This window comes from Macaca thibetana, chromosome 12 (genome assembly GCF_024542745.1).
Source record: "Macaca thibetana thibetana isolate TM-01 chromosome 12, ASM2454274v1, whole genome shotgun sequence".
Classification (NCBI taxonomy): Eukaryota; Metazoa; Chordata; class Mammalia; order Primates; family Cercopithecidae; genus Macaca; species Macaca thibetana.
The window spans coordinates 63,834,463-63,859,436 of NC_065589.1; the positions used below are offsets into that span (position 1 = coordinate 63,834,463).

At 38.0% G+C, this 24,974-nt stretch overlaps 1 protein-coding gene across 8 annotated transcripts in view; it reads left to right on the top strand.

The window, feature by feature from the left end:
* The window catches only part of CCDC141 (coiled-coil domain containing 141), a 258,308-nt gene that overhangs the window by 14,275 nt on the left and 219,059 nt on the right, over positions 1-24,974 (top strand). The window contains exon 2 of one of the 8 annotated variants that reach the window (XM_050750522.1): positions 13,817-13,926. The exons of the other annotated variants lie outside the window; for them this stretch is intronic. The gene's annotated coding sequence lies outside the window, so the exon portion shown is untranslated. The remainder of the gene's footprint in view (positions 1-13,816; positions 13,927-24,974) is intronic. 8 annotated transcript variants of the gene reach the window in all.

A 24,974-nucleotide genomic window follows, 5' to 3' on the forward strand; every position in this document is an offset into this window, starting at 1 on the left:
ATCATTTTTTCATTTCATGCATTACACCATCAAGTCACAAAAACAGATCCACAATTTCTATTGTTAATGATACCTGCTGGCAAAAATAATTTAGAAGACTTTTCCCCCTGTTGGACTATTGAAAATATCTGATTCCGTGCTTAGTATTAAGAGTTCTTGAAACCAAATAATACTTTTAGTAAAACCAGACATACTATTTTATATATGTTGAGAGTATTTAGTTAGAAATCTAAAAGTAACATTGGTTTGAGGTTGCCAGATAAAGGCCAGATAGGATCAGAGCCAGCTACATAATTTGTGGGACCCAGGGCAAATAAAAATTTGGAGCTTTTTGTTCAAAAAGCAGGGAAAGGCATTTTCTTGACCTGTCATGTTGTATTTTATTCACTACTTAATGTCTAGCTCCTTCATGTGTAAGATGAGTGCAGACCCCCACAGGTACATGGCCTCACCCATGACTCAGTGCAAAGGACTGGGTTTGTCCCCACCCTTCTTAAGTTTCACCTTGGCCACAGCTCCGGCTATAGGAGGTGGCAACAGTCACTGAGTGGAGCTGAGGAGCAGACAGGACAGCCGACTCTATCTCCAGGAGATAGGACTGCATGTCTGATGAGGTGCCAAGCCCTCAGAACTTGCTCTGTTGTCCCATTGGACTTAATTTACAAAACACAAATGTAAAGAATTTCAACACAGGAACAGATACAGCATTAAACCCTAAATGGTGTTCCATTCTGAGGAACCTCTGAGGGAGCCAGCCCTGTGAGTAATAACCTCATAGACAAATGAAATATCTTCACTAAAATCAAAGAAGTTCAAAGAGGTTTAATGAGGATTCAGAGGACTGCAAAGACTAGGATGCTCTACATTTTTAGTACTTTAATATTACTGTTTTCTTTGTTACATCTAGGCTGAAATTCATACTTGCTTTCTAAATTTAGAAGCAGATTTGATCTGCATCTGATATATAGACAGTGGTTTTCTGCTTGAACAGTGGTAAAAGTAATTGAGTAAATGAAACCAAGAAGTTGAAGAAAGAATTAGTACAAAGACGAAGGCCCTTAGAATGCAGAATTTATTCCCGTTTGACAACTCCTTACTCTGGGATTTAAGTTGTCTTGAAAGGCAGAAATCCCTAGTTATTATTAAGTCTTTTGTTATGTAGGAAAACCCCATTATGATATGGAAGATCAATGAACCAGGAATTAAAACACCTATTGTTTAGCTCTACTTATGTCACAAACTAGTGTGATTTGGCTAACAACTCAAGGTCTTCCTGCTACACAAAAAGTTGTGTAAACTTGTCGTGAATCCCCAATTCCATGAACTGTAGAAACACAATACTTACTTGAAGTTTCTGACCATTTCCAGAAGTTTGCTTTCTCATGATCTCTTGTGTCCCCAGCTCCTTTGTATATACCAGCCAACTGTTTCTGCTGAAGCTAACCTGGGCTTGAAACCACATATTTTCCCCAGTTCCCGCTAGTAATTCATGCCCAGCCAGCATTTCCCAGTCCACTGATAAATTGTGGGTAGTGGTGGGTGAGCTCAGCTCAGTTTGGAACTCTCAGGCTACCTCACTTCTCCCTTCATCCCTACTCCATCCAGGACTACAGAAGGGAAATGCCTTCTTAAGTGCAGCAATTCAGCTCCTGCCTTCTACCCTGTGCTCAAATGTGCATACCTAAATCCATCCCGTAGCTCAGCTAGAAAAGGGTTTTTCTGTAGTATAGTTTGAGGTTGGGTAGAGTGATGCCTCCAGCATCATTCTTTTGCTTAGGATTGCCTTGGCTATTTGGGCTCTTCTTTGGTTTCATATGAATTTTAAAAGTTTTTTTTTCTAATACTGTGAAGAATGTCAATGGTAGTTTAATGGGAATAGTATTGAATCTATAAATTGCTTTGGGCAGTATGGCCATTTTCACGATATTGATTCTTCCTATCCATGAGCATGGAATGTTCTTCTATTTGTTTGTGTCATCTCTGATTTCTTCAAGCAGTGGTTTGCAGTTCCCCTAAAAGAAGTCCTTCACTTTTCTTGTTAGTTGTATTCCTAGGTATTTTATTCTTTTTGTGGCAGTTGTGAATGGGAGTTCATTTGTGATTTGGCTCTCGGCTTGCCTGATGTTGGTGTATAGGAATGCCAGCGATTTTTGCACATTGATTTTGTATCCTGAGACTTTGCTGAAGTAGCTTGTTAGCTTCAGAAGCTTTTGGTCTGAGATGATGGGATTTTTCCTATATCTTTAGATGTAGGATCATGTCATCTGCAAAGCTAGTTTTACTTCCTCTCTTCCTATTTGAATGTTCTTCATTTGTTTCTCTTGCCTGATTGCCCTGGCCACAACTTCCAATACTATGTTGAATAGGCTTCCTTGTCTTGTACTGGTGTGCAAGGGGAGTGCTTCCAGCTTCTGCCCATTCAATATAATATTGGCTGTGGGTTTGTCATATATGACTCTTGTTATTTTGAAGCATGTTCCTTCAATACCTAGTTTATTCAGAGTTTTTAACATGAAGGAATGTTGAATTTTATCAAAGGCCTTTTGTGTGTCTATTGAGATTATCATGTGGTTTTTGTCTTTAGTTCTGTTTACGTAATGAATCACATTTATTGATTTGCATATGGGGAATGAAGCCTATTGATTGTGGTGGATAAGCTTTTTGATGTGCTGCTGGATTTGGTTTGCTAGTATTTTGTTGAGATTTTTGCATTGATGTTCATCAAGGCCTGAAGTTTTCTTTTTTGTTGTATCTCTGCCAGATTTTGGCATAAGGACAAGTTAGGAGTCCCTCCTCCTCAATTTTTGGAATAGTTTCAGTAGGAATGGTACCAGCTCTTCTTTATACCTCTGATAGAAGTCAACTGTAAGTCCATCTGGTCCTGGGCTTTTTTTGGTTGGCAGGCTATTTATTACTGCCTCAATTTCAGAACTCATTATTGATCTATTCAAGGATTCAATTTCTTCCTGGTTCAGTCTTGGGAGGGTGCATGTGTCCAGGAATTTATTCATTTTTTTCTAGATTTTCTAGTTTATGTGCATAGAGGTGTTTATAGTATTCTCTGATGATTGTTTGTATTTCTGTTGGGTCAGTGGTAATAACCCCCTTATCATTTCAAATTGTGTTTATTTGATGCTTCTCTCTTTTCTTCTTTATTAGTCTTGCTAGTGGCCTATCTATTGTATTAATTGTTTTCAAAAAACTAGCTTTTTGGATTCATTGATTTTTTGAAAGTTTTTTTGTGTCTCTATCTCTTTCAGTTCAGCTCTGATCTTGGTTATTTCTTGTCTTCTGTCAGCTTAAGTGGTTTGTTGTTCTTGGGTCTTTCTTTTAGTTATGATGTTAGGTTGTTAACTTGAGATTTTTCTAGCTTTTTGATGAGGGCATTTTAGTGCTATAAATTTCTCTTTTCATACTGCTTTAGCTGCATCCCAGAGATTCTGGTACATTGTATCTTTGTTCTCATTAGTTTCAAAGAACTTATTAGGCTGGGCACAGTGGTTCATGCTTGTCATCCCAGCGCTTTGGCAGGCCAAGGTGGGTGGATCACCTGAGGTCAGGAGTTTGAGACCAGCCTGGCTAACATGGTGAAACCTCGTCTCTACTAAAAATACAAAAATTAGCCAGGCGTAATGGTGTGCAACTGTAATCCCAGCCACTTGGGAGGCTGAGGCAGGAGAATTTATTGAACCCAGGAGGCAGAGGTTGCAGTAAGCTGAGATCGCGCCATTGCGCTCCAGCCTGGGTCACAGAGCAAGACTCTGTCTCTAAAAAAAAAAGAACTTCTTGATTTCTGCCTTAATTTCATTATTTGACCAAGAGTCATCCTGGGGCACATTGTTCAATTTTCATTTAGTTGTATGATTTTGAGTGAATTTCTTAATCTCAACTTCTAATTCTAATTTGATTGTACTATTGCCTGAGAGACTGTTATGATTTCAGTTCTTTTGCATTGGCTGAGGAATCTTTTACTTCTGATTATGTGATCAATTTTAAAGTAAGTGCCATGTGGCGATGAGAATAATGTATGTTCTGTTGTTTTGGTGTGGACGGTTCTGTATATAACTATCAGGTCCACAGTTAAAGTCTGGTGCGGTGTTAAAGTCTACCACTATTATTGTGTGGGGGTCTAAGTCTCTTTGAAGTTCTCTAAGAACTTGCTTTATGAATCTGGGTTCTCCTGTATTGGGTACATATATATTTAGGATATTCAGCTCTTCTTGTTGAATTGAACTTTTTACCTTTATGCAATGCTCTTCTTTGTCTTTTTAAGGCTTTGTTGGTTTACAGTCTCTTTTGTCAGAAACTTGGAATGCAAATCTTAATTTTTCTGTTTTCTATTTGCTTGGTAAATTTTCCTCCATCCCTGTATTTTGAGCCTATGTGAGTCTTTGCATGTGAGATGATCTCTTGAAGACAGCATACCAATGGGTCTTGGTTCTTTATCCCACTTGCCATTCTGTGTCTTTTAAGTGGGCGTTTCCATTTACATTTAAGGTTAGTATTGTTATGTGTAGATTTAGTCTTGTCATCATGGTGCTAGCTGGTTATTTGGCCAAAAAACCCCACAACCAACCCCATTAAATAATAGGCAAAGGACATGAACAGACACTTCTCAAAAGAAGACATACATACAGCTGACAAACATTAAAAAAAAGCTCAAAATCACTGATCAATAGAGAAATGTAAATCAAAACCACAATGAGATACCATCTCACACCAGTCAGAATGACTATTATTAAAATGTCAAAAAACAGTAGACGTGGCTGGGTGTGGTGGCTCACACCTGTAGTCCTAGCACTTTGGGAGGCCGAGGCGGGTGGATTGTGAGGTCAAGAGATTGAGACCATCCTGGCTAACACGGTGAAACCCCATCTCTACTAAAGATACAAAAAATTAGCCGGCCGTGGTGGCAGGCACCTGTAGTCCCAGCTACTCAGGAGGCTGAGACAGGAGAATGGTGTGAACCCAGGAGGCAGGGCTTGCAGTGAGCTGAGATCATGCCACTGCACTCCAGCCTGGGTGACAGAGTGAGACTCCGTCTAAAAAAAATAAGCCAGGCACAGTGACTCACACCTATAATCCCAGCACTTTGGGAGGCCAAGGCGGGCAGATCATGAGGTCAGGCAATTGAGACCATCCTGGCTAACATGATGAAACCCCAACTCTACTAAAAATACAAAAAATTAGCTGGGCGTGGTGGTGGGTGCTTGTAGTCCCAGCTACTCGGGAGGCTGAGGCAGGAGAATGTCATGAACCTGACAGGCGAGGCTTGCAGTGAGCTGAGATCACACCACTGCACTCCAGCCTGAGTGACAGAGCGAGACTCTGTCACAAAACAAAACCAAATGGAAAAACAACAGAAGCTGGTGAGGTTGTGGAGAAAAAGGAATGCTGTTACCATGCTGGTAGGAGTGTAAATTAGTTGAATCATTGTGGAATTGTGGAAGACAGTGTGGCATTTCCTCAAAGACCTAGAGGCAGAAATACCATTCAACCCATCAACCCCATTACTGGGTATATACCCAAAGGAATGTAAATCATTCTGTTATAAAGTTATATGCATGAGCATGCTCACTGCAATACTATTCATGATAGCAAAGACATGGAATCAACTTAAAACCCCATCAATGATAGACTGGATAAAGAAAATGTGGTACATATATACCATGGAATATGATGCAGCCATAAACAGGAATGAGATCATGTCCTTTGCAGGGGCATAGATGGAGCTGGAGGCCATTGTCCTTAGCAAACTAACTCAGAAACAGAAAACCAAATACCATGTGTTCTTACTTATAAGGAGGAGCTGAATGATGAGACCACATGGACACAGTTGGGGGAGCAACACACAATGGTGCCTGTCAGAGGGTGGGAGGTGGGAGGAGGGAGAGCATCAGGAATAATAGCTAATGGATGCTGGGCTTAATACCTGGGTGATGGGATGATCTGTATAGCAAACCACCATAGCACACTTTACCTATATAACAAACCTGCCCATCCTGTACATTTAGCCCTAAACTTAAAATTAAAGTTGGAAATAAAAAAAGAAGAGGGGTTTCCATTTCTATCCTCTTTAGAAAGCACTGGTTCTAGAGTTAAACATCTTGTTCTTTGATGCCATTCAGGCTACATGTGGACTAGCCATTTAAGTTTTCTGGACTTCAGACTTTTTATCTTTAAAATGAAGGAAGAGGACAGATTAAAGCTTCATATTTATTGTGGATCCTACCATAATGTACCATTCTCCCTCCCTGCACATGGATCTAAGAAAATGAGGTCTCAAACAAAAAGATCTTTTACCTTCATCTAGACCTCTAGCCATAACCTCTTAAGGTCCATCTTTCATATTCTCCCCCAACTACTCACCACTCTCAATCCAGCCACTCAGCCCTAACAAACTTTAACTAGTAGTTTCATCATCTAGATATACCTAAATCTAATATTATGAGTCTAAAAAAGAAGACAATGATCAAGGAGTCTGAAGTCTATTTCAGATTTGCTGAGAAAAGACTTTTAAAAATAATGAAAATGTAAATTCCATTTCACAAATGGATAGATCATAAATTCAACCAATTTACTAGTTAATATGCTGTCAAGATAGGCACAGACTTAACCTGCAGCAGAAAATTGTTAGATCCAAGTTGGTTTGAATGTGAGCTTTTGAAGGATGAGGACATTAGTAGTTCAATAAGCCAATAGTACTTAATATTTAATGTTTATTCCAGTCCTTTTTGTATGTACAGGGTCTTGCAATTTGTTCTAATCATAAAGAATGCTGTGAAAATGGCATTGGAAGGGTGTAGTATTTGGTGCTGAGTCCACTCTGATTTGGGCACAACACTTAGTCTCTCTGGTCTCAGGGTCTTTATTTGAGAAATTAGAATAATAATAACGGTTACCTTCACACACCTAAAAAGAAAATTTGGGGAAGAAATACAATAATATATGGAAGTACATGCTACTTTTCAAAGAAAAAGTGGCATAATTATTATGTTAATGAGTACATCAGAGTAATTTGATATATTAAATGTTTAATTCAATAGAAAAGCTATTTTCTGCTTTCCACTGAAAATTATCTCAAACTCTAGTAATATAGACTAAAGAAAAAAATTCTGAAAACCCAGAATTTTTATAAGTGCCTCTAATGTTGGTAATATCTGTACCCTAGAGATCTTATTTTCCCTTCTGCGATGTACTTAATCTCAGTGGAGTGTCCAGAGAAAAAATATTTTCCTGTTTTCAGTGATGAAAATATAATCAAGTGGAAAAAACTTTAATTCCCAAAAGGCATCTAGATTTCCAAACCGTATTCAAATCATTTGCAATGAAAAAGAAAGATTCCAGAAAAGGTAGATTTAAACCAGGTAAAGAAGATCTGCCTGTGGCTACTATTGACATACATCCTCAGGTGAGGTGCAGAGTGTTAAAGGAAGAAAAACAGTTGGAAATTCCTTAGGGAAGTTGCCAAGAATGTTCTTCTTAACATCTGACTTTCCATTACATTGCTGTTGTCCAGGGGAATTATGACTGTAAGAATCAGGAAAACCTCCTGGGCACTGGCAACTGTAGTTGCAGTTAGCATTCAGTGAAGAATGACCCTTTAGAGTGGTAAAACTCTGGAAAATTTCACCTCTAATTGGACTCTCATAAATTTACTGGTATCCTGTTCTGACTGAATCTCCAACTCAGGGAATGCTTGCCCTATTTCTATTTTCTGAGCCAGAAATGAATGTACTGTAAATAGAATATATTATTAGTAAAACTAAAAGTCTTATAAAAGACTTACATAAAAGAGATAGCGAGGTTTTCTGGTGTTGATGTGAAATATTTACTAAGAATGCATTTAGAAAATATTTTTATTATGGTAAAATACACATAACGTATAATTTGCCATTTTATTCATTTTATATGAGCAATTCAGTGGCATTAGTTACATTCGCAGTGTTTTGTAACCATCACCACTATCTATTTCCAAAACTTTCTCATCACCCCAAACAGAAACTCAGTACCCAGTAAAAAATATAACTCTAATTATTACTTCCACTGGTAAGCTCTAATCCACTTTTTGTCTCTATGAATTTGTCTTTTCTAGGTACCTCATATAAATGGAATCACACAATATTTGTCCTTTTGTACCTGACTTATTTCACTTAGCATATGATGTTTTCAAGGTTCACCCATATTGCAGCATGTATCAGACCTTCATTCCTTTTTGCATAATGAATAATAATCCATTGTAATGACATGGTACATTTTGTTTATTCATTCATCTGTCAATAGACACTTAAGTTGTTTCCACTTTTTGGCCCTTATGAATGATGCTACAATGAACATTGGTGTACGAGTATCTGTTTGAGTATCTGTTTTCAATTCTTTTGAATATATATATAGGAGCAAAATTGCTGGGTCCCATGCTGGGTATTCCTGTTTTTAGCGTTTTGAGGAAACACCAAAATATTTTCCACAGCAACTGCATTAACTTTTGTTCCCACCAACATTATATGTGTTCCAATTGGTCCACATCCTGTCCATAACTTGTTGTTTCTTGTTTGTTTCTTTTTAAAAAAGTCGTAGCCATCCTGTTAGGTGTGAAGTGATATATCATTGTGGTTTTAATTTGGATTTCCCTAAAGTGGATGATGTTGAGCATCTTTTCATGAGCTTATTAGCCAATGTATATCTCTTTTGGTGAAATATCTATTCAAATTCTTTATCCACTTTTAAAGCAAGTTGTTTGGATATTTTGTTGTTGAGTTGTAGAAGTTCTTTTTATATTTTCGATATTAATGGCTTATCACACACATGATTTACAAATATCTTCTGCCATTCTGTAGGTTGCTTCTCATTTTCTTGATGATATTCTTTAAGAATGTATTCCAAAGCTGTGTGACTTGAATTATTTATATTTGCATATTAGAGGAAATTTCATAGCATGTGTGTTGCAAATGTGATGAAACACTTTCCGACAGTGTTAGAAGCGGACTAACCTGTTTTACATTATCTGTGTCACAGCAGTGTTTTACTCTAAATGCTTACTTTATATAGGAGCCAATTTATCTCTTTCCCTGTGCTCCTGTCGACCCACACTTCTCTGAGAAGTGTTGGGGAAGATGTTTCCATTTATATCTCCTCACTTTCTCTTTCCTACACAAGTAGGGAGGCCTGTGTCACCTTATTGGTGAGACTGGGGGAGCCTCAAGGGCTCTTTCCGCAGATCCACTTAACTATGGGCTGCAGGCTCTCTTCTCTCTCTGCTTCTGCTCACCTGGCCAGATGTCCCCACCTGGCAGACACAGGCCACAATCCCACCTAGGGCAGCCAGTTACGTATCTGTGCCTCAGATCCGCCTCTCTCCACAGGGAGGTTCTATGGGATAGGTTATAGGGAGAAAATGCAGAAATGCAAATCAACCCCATCCTCCAATCTAGCTTTACCAGTAATAACAGCATATATTCTTATCCCTCCCTCACCCGGACTTCTATTTCTCAGTTGATTCAGAATCTTGAAGGGAAAGGAATGAGATCAATTGGCACCTTCCAAATTCCAACACGAATTGATCTGTGTTTGAAATAGATGGTGTTCTCGGCTTCTATGTATGTAAAGTTCCTGCCTTATTTTCCATGGATCATTTTGAAGAAGGTGACTGGAACAACGTGGGAACAATGCCGGAATTGTGGCCGGGTGGTAATTAGTCAGTGCTTTAATTTCTCTTTTAGGGTTTTGAAAATGGAGAACTTTTTCCACTAAAAAATGAAAATAGTGTTCTCATAACTATGAGGCAGCACAACTTCCTGGTGACTTTCCCTGCCTTGCTTGGCACCTTGCTGCTTTATAGAATATTTTCTTTCCCTGGTTCATTTCCAGTGGCTAGAAGGGAGCAGTACAGTGGTCCAAGAGGCTAAAGTTTAAATAGCATTCTTTATATTTGAAAAGTGCCTTGGCCGATTCTGTAAAATATGGTTTTCACAAGTAGATGTGAGACATGTTGATTTAAGAGAGTCTAGGGTATCCATTAAAATAGGCTTCCTCAACATAGAGTTAGGGTACATAATATTCTGGATATCACAAATAATTTGTTACCAGTTCAGGTTGAGTGGGCGTTTAGAGTATGACCATAACCAATGAAGTGTTGATGGAGTTGATTTACCAAAAGGGCAAGAATTCTAGGAGAGAATTTTGTAGGCAGAGACTGAAGAGTAAGAAAATTTACAAAAGACACTCCTGACCTTGGCCCTGTCCTGGCCCAGGCATCAAGGTTGGACTTCTTAGCAGAGGCTGACAGGCCTGTGAAAAAGATGAGGCACACACCATACTTCTTTGTTGCTGGGACACCAAATGACACAGAATAGGCAAAAAAGAGAGGTGTCCTCCATATTTCTGCAAGGAACAGAAAGAACCTGGCTTGGTTATAGCAAATACTGTCAACTCTTTTGGCAGCTTTGAAAAGACCTAGTACTCAGGAATATTATGGTAGATGAAAGATGGCTATTAATTCTTTGAAATGTCTCCTCCTGAGAAGTGGGATCTATGTCCCTTCCCTTAAAATAGGAGACTCTGTGACTGTTTAGAGTAATATGATGATGTTGTGCCATATTCTGGGCCCAGGCCTCAAGAGACTGGCTGCTTTTACTTCCTGAAACTTGGAATTGTAACTCTGGAAACCCACCTACCTTGTGAGGAAGTCAAACAGCACTGTAGAGAAGCCCATGTAGAAGAGAACTGAGGCTCCCAGGTAACAGCTTTGGCTGAAATCGAACAGTCAATCAACTTCCAGTCATGTGAGTGAGCCACCTTGGAAGTGGATTCTCCAACCCCAGTTGAGCTTCCCAGCTGACTTGCATGGGGCAGAGACGAGCCTTCTCCACTGAGTCCTGCCCAAATTGAGAATCATGAACAAAGTAAATGGTTGCTTGTTTCAGGCTACTAGAATTTGGGGTGGCATGTTACACAGCCACAACTGGAACAGAGTGCAAATGCAGAAGGAGCACCCTATAGGGATTTTGAAGGCAGTGCTCATAAATGAAAAGGCACAGGCAGAGGAAAACAAGAGTTTTTATGGGAAGACAGTGGATAAGTGGAACTGAGTTTCTCTAAAGAGAAAGATGGGGTGATAATCCTAACGATAAGTAAAAAGAAAATTCTGAATTTATGAGAGATTTACTTTATGAAGAATGAATGAGAACAGATTCAAAGATATGTCTACCATAATGTTAGACTGTTTGACTTGCATTCTGATAAAGTTTCTTGATAGAAAAATGTTGTAGTTATAATTCAGCACACAGATATATACACAAACTATTATGGGTATATTGTGGAAAATAGGGTATTTAGTTCTTCCAGGAAAACCTTGACAGAAAAAGTGATATTTGAGCTGCCCTGGAGATGAATATGAGTTTTCCAGAACCCATAGACTAATTTAATGGACAAACAATAGATAGGGAGAAAAATATTTGCAATTTACATGAAAGTCAAATGGTTATAATCCTTCATATTGATAAGAAATATAAATGAAATCAATAAAAAATGGACAATTTACAAAAGAGAAATACATTTCCAGTAAACATTTAAAAAGATCAACATCAGAATTACCTGAGAAATGAAACAATAATTAAAAAGATACACCATTATTTGCTAATATACCATTATGAATTCAAAATAGCAATAACATCCAATGATGGTGAGAATGTGAGTAAAGACTGGTTGAGACTTTGGATTGACACAAGCTTTTGGAAACTGGAAAGCATGAAAATGTAAAATGCATGCATTCTGTGATCTACTAACTTCACCTCCAGGAAACTATCCTTGGAAATGAAAGCACTAGTAGAGATATTGATATAAAGATGCTTTTGATCTGATATTGACCATGTTTTCACATTTTTTTAAACTTTTAAGTTCAGAGGTACATGTGCAGGTTTGCTATTTAGGTAAGATTGTGTCATGGGGGTTTGTTGTACAGATTATTTCATCACCCAGATATTAAGCCTAGCACTCTACTAGTTATTTTCCTGATCCTCTCATTCCTCCCACCATCCACCCTCCATTAGAACCCAATGTCTCTTGTTCCCCTCTATGTGTCCATGTCCATCTGTCCTCATCATATAGCTCCCATTTACAAGTGAGAACATGCAAAATTTGGTTTTCTGTTAATGCTTTAGTTTGCTAAGGATAATGGCCTCCAGCTCCATCTATGTCCCTGCAAAGGACATTATCTCATTCTTTTTTATTGCTGCATAGTATTCCATGGTGTTTACCACATTTTCTTTATTCAGTGTACCATTGATGGGCATTTAGGTTGATTCCCTGTCTTTGCTATTGTGAATAGTGCTGCAATGAACATGTGTTTTTAGTAGAACAACCTAACTAGAAACAAAACAATATACAATAACAGGGGAAATAAAATTTTAAATTGGTAATTTATACTTTTTTCATACTGTGAAATATTATGCTGAGCCCTAGGCTTCTTACTTGTGACATAGATAAATACAGAAGTTTAAGCCAGTGTTCATTGGGCTTTATGTTATTTGTCACTAAAAACATTTCTATTTGAAAGGCCAGGATCATAGCTAGCATTTTTGAAATCATAGGCCTGTAGTCTCCAGATATTAGTTTTCTATTTAGAAGGTAGTCCTTTAAAATATAAGCCTACAAACAAAATTTTTTCATGGAAAATAGAACCCATAGTCCTTATTAGTATGACAAAAAGGCTCTAGGTCTGAGATTTAGACAGACAGGACAAAACTCTGACTGTTCAATGTAAATGAAAATGACAGAGATAAAGTGGACACAGAATCCATCCATCCCTTACTCCCAATCTTCAATACGTCTGAGTAAGATTATATACTTTTGTATTCTGTCAAGAAGGTAGCAGTTCTTTCTACTCTAGAAAAGACATGAAATTGTCTCTCAGTACCTATGTAGGATTGGTTCCAGGATCTCTGCAGATACCAAAATTCACTGATGCTCAAGTCCCTTATATAAAATGGCATAGTATTTGTGTATAAGCTATGCACATCCTCCTTTATACTTTAAATCATCTCTAGATGACTTATAATATATAAAATAATGTAAACATTATGCAAATATTATACCACATTGGTTTCATATTTGTATTAATTTTTGTTATGTTATTTTTTCTGAATATTTTTATACATGGTTTATTGAATCTGTGGATGTGGATGTGAAGAACCAACTGTCCATATGTATTGTACTTAGCCTAGAATGAGAGGATTTTCTTTTATTTTGTTTTGGTTTGTCTGTGTGTTTTAAGTCCACTATGACTCCTGCCTGATTAGCCTTAGCCAGAATGCTTCTTTTCTAAACTATAGACTTTGTCTGTGATATAGTAATAATGTATAATACTGTATAAATGTATTATATACATATATAATAAATATAATAATGTATAAATGTGTAAAACACTAGAGATTTCAAGTGGCATGACTATATCATTCTCATGACAAGTTCCTCTAGCTAATACTCTTCGGGAGAATAAAGTAAACTTCTGACTGTATGATTAGCCTTGTTCTCCAAATTTTCTGTGCACTCCATCTCCTTGCTACCATATATTTGAAACTTAGGTCCTTGAGTGAAATTACAATTTTCATCTTTTTTACTGGTTCTAGTACCACAAAAGATGAAATGAACATCCTCCACCCTGTCTCTACTAACCGCAGCTATAAACCCAGGCGGAATGCATGTATGACGAGGATGATGAAGAGTTAATGCCTGCAGATAGATTGGGGGAAAGGATTAGAATTCCAAATACCACCAAACCAGCGGTGTTTTCATATGTCCTTGCTCTGGTATTTCCCAGGTTGAATTCAAAGACAAATTGACACCCTGATATATGTACCAGATGTGGACAGAAAAAGTTCCAGAAAAGCCCTCTCTTTCAGTTCTGAGCAGAGGAAAGAGGATCCAAAGGTCAGAGAGGGAGAGGGAAAAAATCCCTTGCTTTTGTTTTTTGCTTTTTGTGTTTCTATTGTCTCTGCATCAGTCCAGGCCACAGTGGCAGTGGCGATAGTGAAAGTGGAGCAACCAGGCAGATGCCTACCCTCCAAGAGAGGGGAAAACTCTCTGGCCAGAAGATCGATGGTCCCAGAGCTTGGAATGAATTCACATTGCTTTTTCTCTCCCCACCCTTTCTGCTGCTTGGTCCTACAGGTGCCATGAGAGGATGTGCACAGCAGAGTGAGGAAGCTAAAGCCCCAGCTTTAATGCCAGAGAACCAGTAAGGGGGGCTTCCCTGGTACAAATTTTAGGCACTGAGTCAAGCCAGTAAAGTGGGAAGACAGAGAAAGCAAAAGAGCAGTCTCACCTTTCAGCTCCATCACTCATATTATATAGATGGTTCTCTGATTTTTTTTTTTTAAGTAAGCTTAATTACTCTGTCAGTAGACAAAAAACTCTGAAGAACCATAAGTTCTCAAATTCAATTTCATAAGACGTGTTTTTCACTTTAACAGCCAACTCAAAACCCATCCCAAGCATTTCCGTAGTTGAAACTGGAGAAACGCAAACCACCCAAGGCTATTGCTGACTGCTTTGAGTGCCTGAGATTCTTAGGTTCAGTGATCCCATAGGCTATTAAACTTTTATGAACATGTTGAAAAGAAAACACTTTGCTAGTGTGTCACACTTCTTGGAGCAGCAATAAATAGAAATTCATAAGGCAAACCACAAATGCAAGCTGCATATGTAATTTAAATTTTTTGGTAGTCCATATATGAATTCTGGAGCATTAAATGTTTACATTGCAAAATAACAAATGCCTCAAATTGATGATCTAAGCTTTTCCCTTAAGAAACTAGAAAAATAAGAGTAAATTAAAACCAAATCAAGCAGAATGATGGAAAAAATGAAGATAAAAGCAGAAATCAGTGAAATTGAAAATAGTAAAACAATAGAGAAAATCAGTAAGACCAAAAGCTGGTTTTTTGAAAGGCTTTCTTGGCCAGACTGAGAAAAGAAAGAAAGAGGGCAAAAATTACTAATATTAGACATAAAAAATGGGTATCACTATAAACCCCACAGATATTAAAAGTATAATAAAGGAATACTGTGAACAACTCTATGTACATATTCAACACTTAGATGAAAGAAACCAAACCTTAAAAATCATAAGCTACCAAAACTACTCAAGAAGAAAAGTAAAAAAAGAGCCAAGTGAAAATAATTTGATATGTTTAATTTACCGCAATATATATAAAAATATTATCTCTTAGCATCTAATCTTTATAAAAATTGAGATAATTTAATCTTTTTTGCATTAAAACTTCAAAGTCCAGTATACACTTTGTACTTATAGCACATCAGAATTTGAACAAGTCACGTTTCAGGTACCTAGTGGCCCTCCATATTGGGTAGAGCAGATTTAGAGAATAAAGAAGACTACATCTTCTGGGGATGAAAATAGTTCATTTTTTTAGCCCAGGAAAAGCCTGCTTACCAAATTAATGCATACAGAGCCTGAAAAGGAAAATTGTGAGAGGAGATTTATTTCAAGGATGAGAAAAGAAAGAAAACCAGGCCAAATTATTTCTAATAGCAAATGTTTGAAGGCAACTAATAAAGCAGTATTATTAGACACTGTCATAGGATGAGTAGGAATATTTTTCTTAATGTCATATTTTCAAAAATAGGTATGCCTGTAAATTTATTGGTATATGTATGTAGTAACTATTCCAATTATTTTACTTAGAAAAGCAATTTCTTTAAAATGAATGAATTATATAAGCATTTTGCAACAATGAAATGAAAACATACTAATCCAGTTTGAAAGACTAGCAGTAAAAGACAGTAATTAAATGGTGAATTGTCTGTTTACAAATTCTGGAAGCATTAATGCACATTTCACTAATAATATTATATGTAATTAATTTGTTCATTGTTCATCCATTGCTCAAATATTGCTCAGTGGATATTTTTATGTTTATGTTTCTTAATAATGATAACAACATGGGAGGCCAAATGCAATTCAGATTCTAAAAATAGCTGAAAGGATTTTGTTAATATGCCTTAGTTAGTTTTGCTTAATATTGGTTAATGGGTCATTAAAGATTTCCGTTAGCATATTTGGAAAATGAACTAACTTAAAAATTGTTTTTGGTATTGCTTTATTTATAAATATTTCACATGTGACTAATTTTCGTTTATGGTTGTAGATGATGGCCTAAGTTCTGAATAATAAACAAAGGGGAGGATATATATGTTATTTAAGAATGTGATCTCTAATAACTTCAGTGTTCTATCAATGTAAAACTTTCTATATCACCTGAGACTTAGAACTGGCCTGCAAAAAGGGTTAAACACAGGGATATCAAACATTTTCAATCCTGAAATTTCCATCATAACCAATTGATTAGTTATCATAAGTGATTCCTTTTAATAAATCATGTTTATACTTCTAACCAAAAATCCCTGCTAAGCTTGCAAATAGGATTTTGCTGTAATTCCTAGAATGTTCATGATTAACTTATGGACCCAATATGTAACTATGGGACACCCTCTGTGTAAACAGCTCAGAGTTGGTACACAAAGGATTGTGGGTATGAAATATTGCAAAATAAAGTTTTTACTCCCTTGAAAAACTTATAGAAGCAATAATGGTTCCTATCTATGAATCATCTACTATATGCCAATCATTGTATTAGATGCATTAGATATTTAATCTTTAAATTAACCTTGTGAGATAGGAAATATTTTCATTTCACAGATGATTAAACAAATTCAGAAGTGGCTATGCCCAAGTCCCACAATGGCCTATTAGTCATTGCTACTCTAACTTATTTAAGGAGGTTAGTATTAATATTTAAAATATAGTCATGGCAAGATAATATGTGGAAGACTATATACAAAATGCTGACAGATGGCTCATAAAGAGTCATCAGCCCAAGAGAGGGAAGTATTTACTTGGATCTCAAAAGAAGTGATGGGTAAAGATTGGGAATCAGACTGGCATTCCAGATTAGAGTACAGGATTAGCAAATATCCTGAGATATTTGGCTGAGAAAATATAAGCAAAATTCACATGGGGCACGTGAAGAACTCTGTCAGGAAATATGACATGAGGTTACTGTGTTGTGGAGAATAGGGGCTGGGGCTGAATGGCAGTACACACTGGGCTACACAGTTAGATTTGATTATGGCCAAGAGTGGGTTTTTAAAGTGGGGATAGATTTAATAAAATAGAGTTTTATGAAGGTTGCCTTTATAACTACATGTGGGATGGACTTGAATGGGAAATTTGGGGAGTTAAAATAAGTATTTGGATACTATTAATAGACATTGGAATTTAGTCTGGGGTTTTCAGTGAGCGTAAATAGGATAAAATTTAAAAGGTTTTGTTTAGCAACATAGTGTATTTGTATAGTATATTGATGAAGTAATGAATTATAAACAATATATTTTAGAATCAATAATTTTACAAATAGTGAGGGAAAAGTCAAAGATAATCCCAAACCTTAAAGCCTATAGGATAAAAAACAACAGATATCCCACTGGTCTTATTACATAATTGCCAAAGGGTACCATTTTGAATCAGAATGTCCTTTATATTTGGCAGATTGGAGGTCACTGACATCATTTGCTAAAATAGTTTCAAGGGAGCCATGATGCTGGATACAAAGTTGCAATTGTTTAATGAACAAATGTAAAGAGAAAAATTTGCAGTAGTAAGAGTAAACTATTGTTCCACTGAAGAGTGATGCTGACTGAGAAGCTTTTGTTAGTATGGGAGAGATGAGGGTTCAGGAAATGAGCAGCCTGCACTTATAAAGTATAGTGTGAGTGTTAGTGAAGAATTCATTTGCTATGAATCTGAATTTCCAAGAGATACAGTTGTGAAGTTTGGAAGGAAGGGAAGCAGTGATAGGAAGATTATAAAGCAGACAGATGACCAGTTCTTAGGTGAACAAAAACGGGAGGAATGTAAGGCAAGGTGGAGTTACCAGCCTTGCAGTGCCCAGTGCTCATAGTGGAATTGATCTCATGGTATTCTGGGTGGGAAGTCTGGGATGGTGACTTCTTGCTCCAGTGTTCTCCGTCTGATGACTGTTTCTAGGCAGTTCAGGAAACCATGAGAGGAAAGGGGGTGAAAATGAACAATCTCATCTCGCATGTTTTCACCTGTAAGTGGGAGCTAAACATTGAGTACACATGGACACAAAGAAGGGAACAACAAACACCAGGGCTACTTTTGGGTGAACAATGGGAGGAGGGTGTTTTAGCTTGTTTTCATGCTGCTAATAAAGACATACTGAGACTGGGAAATTTACAAAAGAAAGAGGTTTAATGGACTTACAATTCCACATGGCTGAGGAGGCCTCACAATCATGGCGGAAGGCAAGGAGGAACAAGTCACATCTTACATGGATGGCAGCAGACAGAGAGAGAGCTTGTGCAGGGAAACTCTTCTTTTTTTTTTTTTTTTTTTTTTTTTTTGAGACGGAGTGTCGCTCTGTCACCCAGGCTGGAGTGCAGTGGCACAATCTCGGCTCAGTGCAACCTCCTCCCAGATTCACGCCATTCTCTTGCCTCAGCCTCCTGAGTAGCTGGGACTACAGGCACTGGCCACCATGCCCAGCTAATTTTTTTGTATTTTTAGTAGAGATGGGTTTTCACCATGTTAGGCAGGATGGTCTCGATCTCCTGACCTTGTGATCACCCGCCTCGGCCTCCCAAAGTGCTGGGATTACAGACTTGAGCTACTGCAACCGGCTGGAAACTCTCATTTTTAAAAGCATCAAATCTCATGAGACTCATTCACTATCACAGGAACAGTGCAGGAAAAAGTTGACTTCATAATTCAATCACCTCCTACTAGGTTCCTCCCATGACATGTGGGAATTGTGGTTGTTACAATTCAAGATAAGATTTGGGTGGGGATACAGTCAAATCATTTCATTCTACCCTCACAAATCTCATGTCCTCACATTTCAAAACCAATCATGCCTTCCCAGCAGTCCCCCAAAGTCTGAACTAATTTCAGCATTAACTCAAAAGTCCACAGTCCAACATCTCATCTGAGATGAGGCAAGTCCCTTCACACCTTGAGCCTGTAAAATCAAAAGCAAGTTAGTTACTTCCTAGATACAATGAAGGTACAGGCATTGGGTAAATACAGCCATTCCAAATGGCAGAAATTGGCAAAAACAAAGGGGCTACAGGCCCCATGCAAGTCCAAAATCCAGCAGGGCAGTCAAATCTTAAAGCTCCAAAATAATCTCCTTTGACTCCATGTCTCACATCCAGGTCATGCTGATGCAAAAGGTAGGTTCCCATGGTCTTGGGCAGCTCCGGGGCTGTGGCTTTGCAGGGTACAGCCTCCCTCCTGGCTGCTTTCATGAGCTGGCATTGTGTCTGTGGCTTTTCCAGGTGCACGGTACAAGCTGTCAGTGGATCTACCATTCTGGGTCCTGGAGGAGACTGGCCCTCTTCTCACAGCTCCACTAGGCACCGCTGCGGGGGGACTCTGTGTGGGGGCTCTGACCCCACATTTCCCTTCTGCACTGCCCTGGCAGAAGTTCTCTATGAGAGCCCTGCCCCCGAAGCAAACTTCTGCCTGGACATTCAGGTGTTTCCATACATCCTCTGAAATGTAGGCAGAGGTTCCCAAACCTCTTGTCTTCTGTGTACTTGCAGGCTCAACACCACATAGAAGATGCCAAGGCTTGAGGCTTGTACCCTCTGAAGCCATGGCCTGAGCTTTATGTTGGCCCCTTTCAGCCATGGCTAGAGTGGTTGGGACGCAGGTCACCAAGTCCCTAGGCTACCCACAGCACAGGGACCCTGGGCCTGGCCCACGAAACCACTTTTTCTTCCTAGGCATCTGGGCTTGTAATGGAAGGGGCTGCAATGAAGACCTCTGACATGACTTGGAGACATTTGCCCCATTGTGTGGGAATTAACATTTGACCCCTCATTACTTATGAAAATTTCTGTAGCCAGCTTGAATTTTTCCTCAGAAAATGGGATTTTATTTTCTATCACATTGCCAGACTGCAAATTTTCTGAACTTTTATACTCTGCTTCCCTTATAAAACTGAATGCCTTTAACAGCACACAAGTCATCTCTTGAATGCTTTGTTGCTTAGAAATTTCTTCTACCAGATACCCTAAATCATCTCTCTCAAGTTCAAAGTTCCACAAATCTCTAGGGCAGGGACAAAATACCACCAGTCTCTTTGCTAAAACACAACAAGTTCTCATTTTCATCTGAGACTGCCTCAGCCTAGACTTTATTGTCCATATCACTATCAGCATTTTGGACAAATCCATTCCGTAAGTCTCTAGGAAGTTCCAAACTGTCTCACATTTTCCTGTTTTCTTCTGAGCCCTCTAAACTGTTCCAACCCCTGCCTGTTACCTAGATCCAAAGTTACTTCCACATTTTCAGGTATCTTTTCAGCAATGTCCCACTCTACTGATACCAATTTACTGTATTAGTCCATTTTTACACTGCTGATAAAGACATACCCAAGACTAGGCAATTTACAAAAGAAAGAGGCTTAATGGACTTACAGTTCCATGTGGCTGGGGAGGCCTCACAATCGTGGCAGAAGGCAAGGAAGAGCAACTCATGTCTTACATGGATGGCAGCAGATGAAGAGAGAGAGAACTTATGCAGGGAAACTCCCGTTTTTAAAACCATCAGATCTCGTGAGACTCATTCGCTATCACGAGAACAGCACAGGAAAGACCCACTTCCATAATTCAGTCAATTCCCACTGGGTTCCTTCTGCAACACCTGGGAATTGTAGGAGTTACAATTCAAGATGAGATTTGGGTGGGGAGACAGCCAAACCATATCTGAGGATGAGGATCAAAAAATTACCTATCGGGCACTGTGCTGATTAACTGGGTGACAAATATCTGTATACCAAACCCCTGTGACACACCGTTTATCTATATAACAAACCTGTACATGTATCCCTGATTTTAAAGTGGAAGTTAAAAAAAAGAAAAAGAAAAAGAAAATGAACAATCTCCCTAAGGAGCAGTAGAGAAGAGGAAGGAAGTCCTAAATAGGTGATTCTTAACTGGACTGGCATCAGAATCAACTGAGGAACTTAAAAAAATAAACGACAGGACTCATATATTCAGGCCCCAAACCCAAAGAGGCAAAGAAAGGCTGGAGTGCCTGTATGTTTTTTAAAAAAGTTTTTGCAGTAATTCTAAAACACAACGAGGAATAAGAAGCTCTGACTATAACCTAAAGAAACATTTTTCCATTAAACAACAACATTAAAGTGCCATCAATGGAACTGAAAAAGAGACTAATGGAAAGTTAGAGGCAAAAATATTCAGGGTCCCATCACAAACATTTTGAGAAAAGGAAATTCTAACAGGTATTGAATAGTGTTGAAAACAGCAGTGTGTGTGGGGAAGCTGCCATGAGCTCTGACAATGAGGAAATTACCATTGCTCTCTGAAATTCTTGGAGTGCTTCCCACTTACCTTATTTGGCCATGATCTCCTCTGAGTACCTTCTATAACTTGCAGCCTACCTACCTCTACTATAGTGTACGTTCCATGACAGACCATGAGTGTTTCGTTTTCATCTTTGTGAGATTGTGGGCATATTTCTATCCGTAGAGCCTAGCACTGTGCTTGGATTACATGTTCAACAAATGTTTGTGGAATGAATGAATAAAGGAATGAATGAATGAATACATATATTCATGACATAATCACAGGAACAGTTCATCCCTGTAATAACAAAAGAAACACGCAAAAAAGGAATGTGGGTAAAGAAACAAAATAGAGATGATTTAAATGGTATTCACATACCTTGCTGTTCTTGCTTGCAACAGTTCTGAGGGTTTGAAGAAGACTCAATTATTAATGTATGGAACATTTGGGCTCCTAAGAGAACGTGGTGGAACGGATGAATAATTAATGTTGTTAGTTTTTCTGATTTGTGTCATTATTCTTCTTTTAACTGAGCCAGAGGATGGATTTCCCTGTAAATTATAGATGTCCTCATTTTAGAATGTCAATGTGGCCTCCTGAGCTTTGCCCTCACGTAAGCCGGGCCTGTCTCTCTCTACTGTGCTTCCTCCGAGTTTCTCAACCAGTGTCTCATTATGCACAGTACAGTGTCACATTAATGTGGTACTTACACAAGCATGGCCTGTATAATGTATTTCAAGCGTGGTTTATGAAGTATTTACATTCATATCATCTTGGGTACCTGTTAAAGGGCAGCTCTCCAGACCTCTATGAGATAAGACTCTCTGTGGGTAAAGCAAGGCCATCTGTACTTGGCACCTGCAGCTCTAAGGCTCTTCCTCATCATGTAGCATTGATTTTAATGTAAGTTTGCTTATATTTTTACATATGTATATATTTCTCATAAGAGTGTAAGTTTTCCTCAGGACAGAGATTGTGTTGGTGCACATTAAGTTATTTTCTAGATAATTTTTGTCTAAATTTGTTGTAAGAAATTTAGAGCCCAAGTTGTGATATATGTATAAACATAACACAGTGGACTTTTATTGCATGATTGCTAGGTGCCAATCACTTTCAAAAATTTAATATTTAATTTCAAACTTTACATATATTTAAATGTTTTAAATGTATTAATCTGTTTACTCTTTAAAATAATCATATGAGTTAAATTTCGTAACAGGCAATGTAACTTAGCAGTTGAGTATGTATGTTCTGCCTGCCTGGATGTGTGTTCCAGTGTTGCTGCTTGGATGTGTAACTCTGGGAAAGTTACTTATCCTCTTTCTGCCTCAGTTTCCTCATCTGTAAATTGGAGGTAGTAATACCTACCTCGGAAGGTGGATGTGAGGATTTAGTGAGTTGAAACCTTTAAAGAATTTGAAACAAGGCTTCACACATAGTGAGTGCTGAATGATTACCTCTTATTATTTTTAATCTCCATTTTACAATTGAAGAAACTAATGCATATACAAGTCTGTATACACAAATGTATATACAGTCATTTGCCCTGGTCTTATAGCTAGGAAGCTGTGGAGCTGGGGCTCCCACTCCAGTGGTGTGCATTTGTGCGATTCCCCATACCCGGCATGCTGTGTGCCCTTCAATCATTAACTGTAGTATGAGATCCCACTCATTCAGGGGATCACCTCTAAGCTGACTGGAAAGGACCACTCAGTAATTTCTTTAGCAATACTGAGGCCGTGGATCTCATAGGATTTGCAGGAACCTCATCACATAGCATCAAGATGGCCCTGCTCCACCTGGCTAGCTTCCCTGTCTACTATGTGCCTCTGTCCTTGGCATTGGAAGGGACACACACACAAAAATGTAAAAGGCATTCTTGACCTCAAGAAATATATGATGTATAATATATAGAGAACAAAATGACCCTGGTAGACTCACAAAGCAGTTAAATAACAGTGAAGTCACAACATCAAGGCACTAGCTGATTAAGTCCCCAGATGAAAGACATTGATAGTGAAAGTACCATAGACATATTCATGGAGAAAGAGGAATTAATTTAGCTGGAGTGGTTTCATGGAGAAGGTAGAATTTAAGGTCAACCTTGATATACAAAGTTGTGGGAGTAAGTGACGTGAGACAGAAAAGTGTTTGCGGCAGGGAAGAGAGCTAGCTCTTCAACTTAGAAAAGCTGCCTCTTTCCTCTGCTTTGGGTTCATCCTGTGAGCAGATGTTAGCTCAGTACTCGTATTTATTTATCTTTCTGTTTGGTACAAAAACTTCCTATTGCTCTAGCTTTCATCGAGTCTTGGGGAATGTGTCATTCTCTTTGTTGTTATTTTTGTATTTTATTCAAGCATGGTAGAGTTCAGATTCTCCAGTAAGACACACAATGGTATTCTTGATAAGCCTCCAGGACTCTGTTTTTTCAGTCACTTGAAAGGCCACAGAACTCTGCAAAAAAGGTAGTGAAATCCAAACAAATCCAAGCGTACAGACAACTCCCTCAAATAGCAGAAACTACTATTATTTGGCCCATACACCTGTAGATTATTTCTAATTACATTATTTATTTCATTTAACAGAACAGATATGGAAGAGTCATTTATATGCAAATATCCAAAAAGAAAAAATTAAGAAAATGCATTTATGAGAATTAATGTTGTAGAGCCTTTTAGATGCATTTGAAATCTGTTTTAAAATGCCATCTTTTATTAGGCCTATGCAAAAGAAATATTTTTGGAACAATTATTTTGCAGTAAACTGAGAAGAAAATATCTGATCTGGTTCCATTTACAATGCACTTAGTCCTATGTAATTATAAAGGGACTAAGTTGTAACTGGCATTTCCATTATAAACAGATTTTATGGTCCTTTAATACATGGTTCTAGTTTGAAAAGTGACCAAGAAAACACAAATCCTTATTTTTTTAATCCAAATTGACTAATTCAATACAATGTCAGAATTTTTTTCAAGTTGCTTTTCATAATTTTGTCTCTTTCTGTTACTGTGTATGTCACTGACATTTCCTAGTGACAGCAGAACCATTTGATCTTTTACTAATTTGGTTTTAGCACAGGAGCCCCTGAAAATTAGAGAGCTGACACGAGAATTCTCAATTCACTGAGGGCTGTGGTCTAGCTTTCAGTTAGAGGCGAATTTCCACTTGGGACGGCTGTGACCCTCAGGTTTTCAGCAGCCCATTAGCTGCAGCTTCTATTTCAAACTGAAGCCAATCAGAATACTAGTTCTGTCATTTGTGTGCCAGTTTGGATTAGGGGCAGCCTATACAAATAGGACAAGGTAATACCCCCTTCAGATAGGCATGGGCAATTAGGTTTGCATAGCTAAAATTAAGTGGTGGTATGTTCATTTCTCTCTCACCAGAAAAAATAGTTGAAGCCAGAAATTCATTGTGCCTGTCAACAGTATGTGTAAACTCAAGATCAAATTCAGCATGGTTTACAAAGGAAGGTATAACCTATTTGTTAATGAAGAAATAAAGGCATAAAATACATATAAAAGGAAGTATGTAATTTCCAAAGTATTTATTATCTTA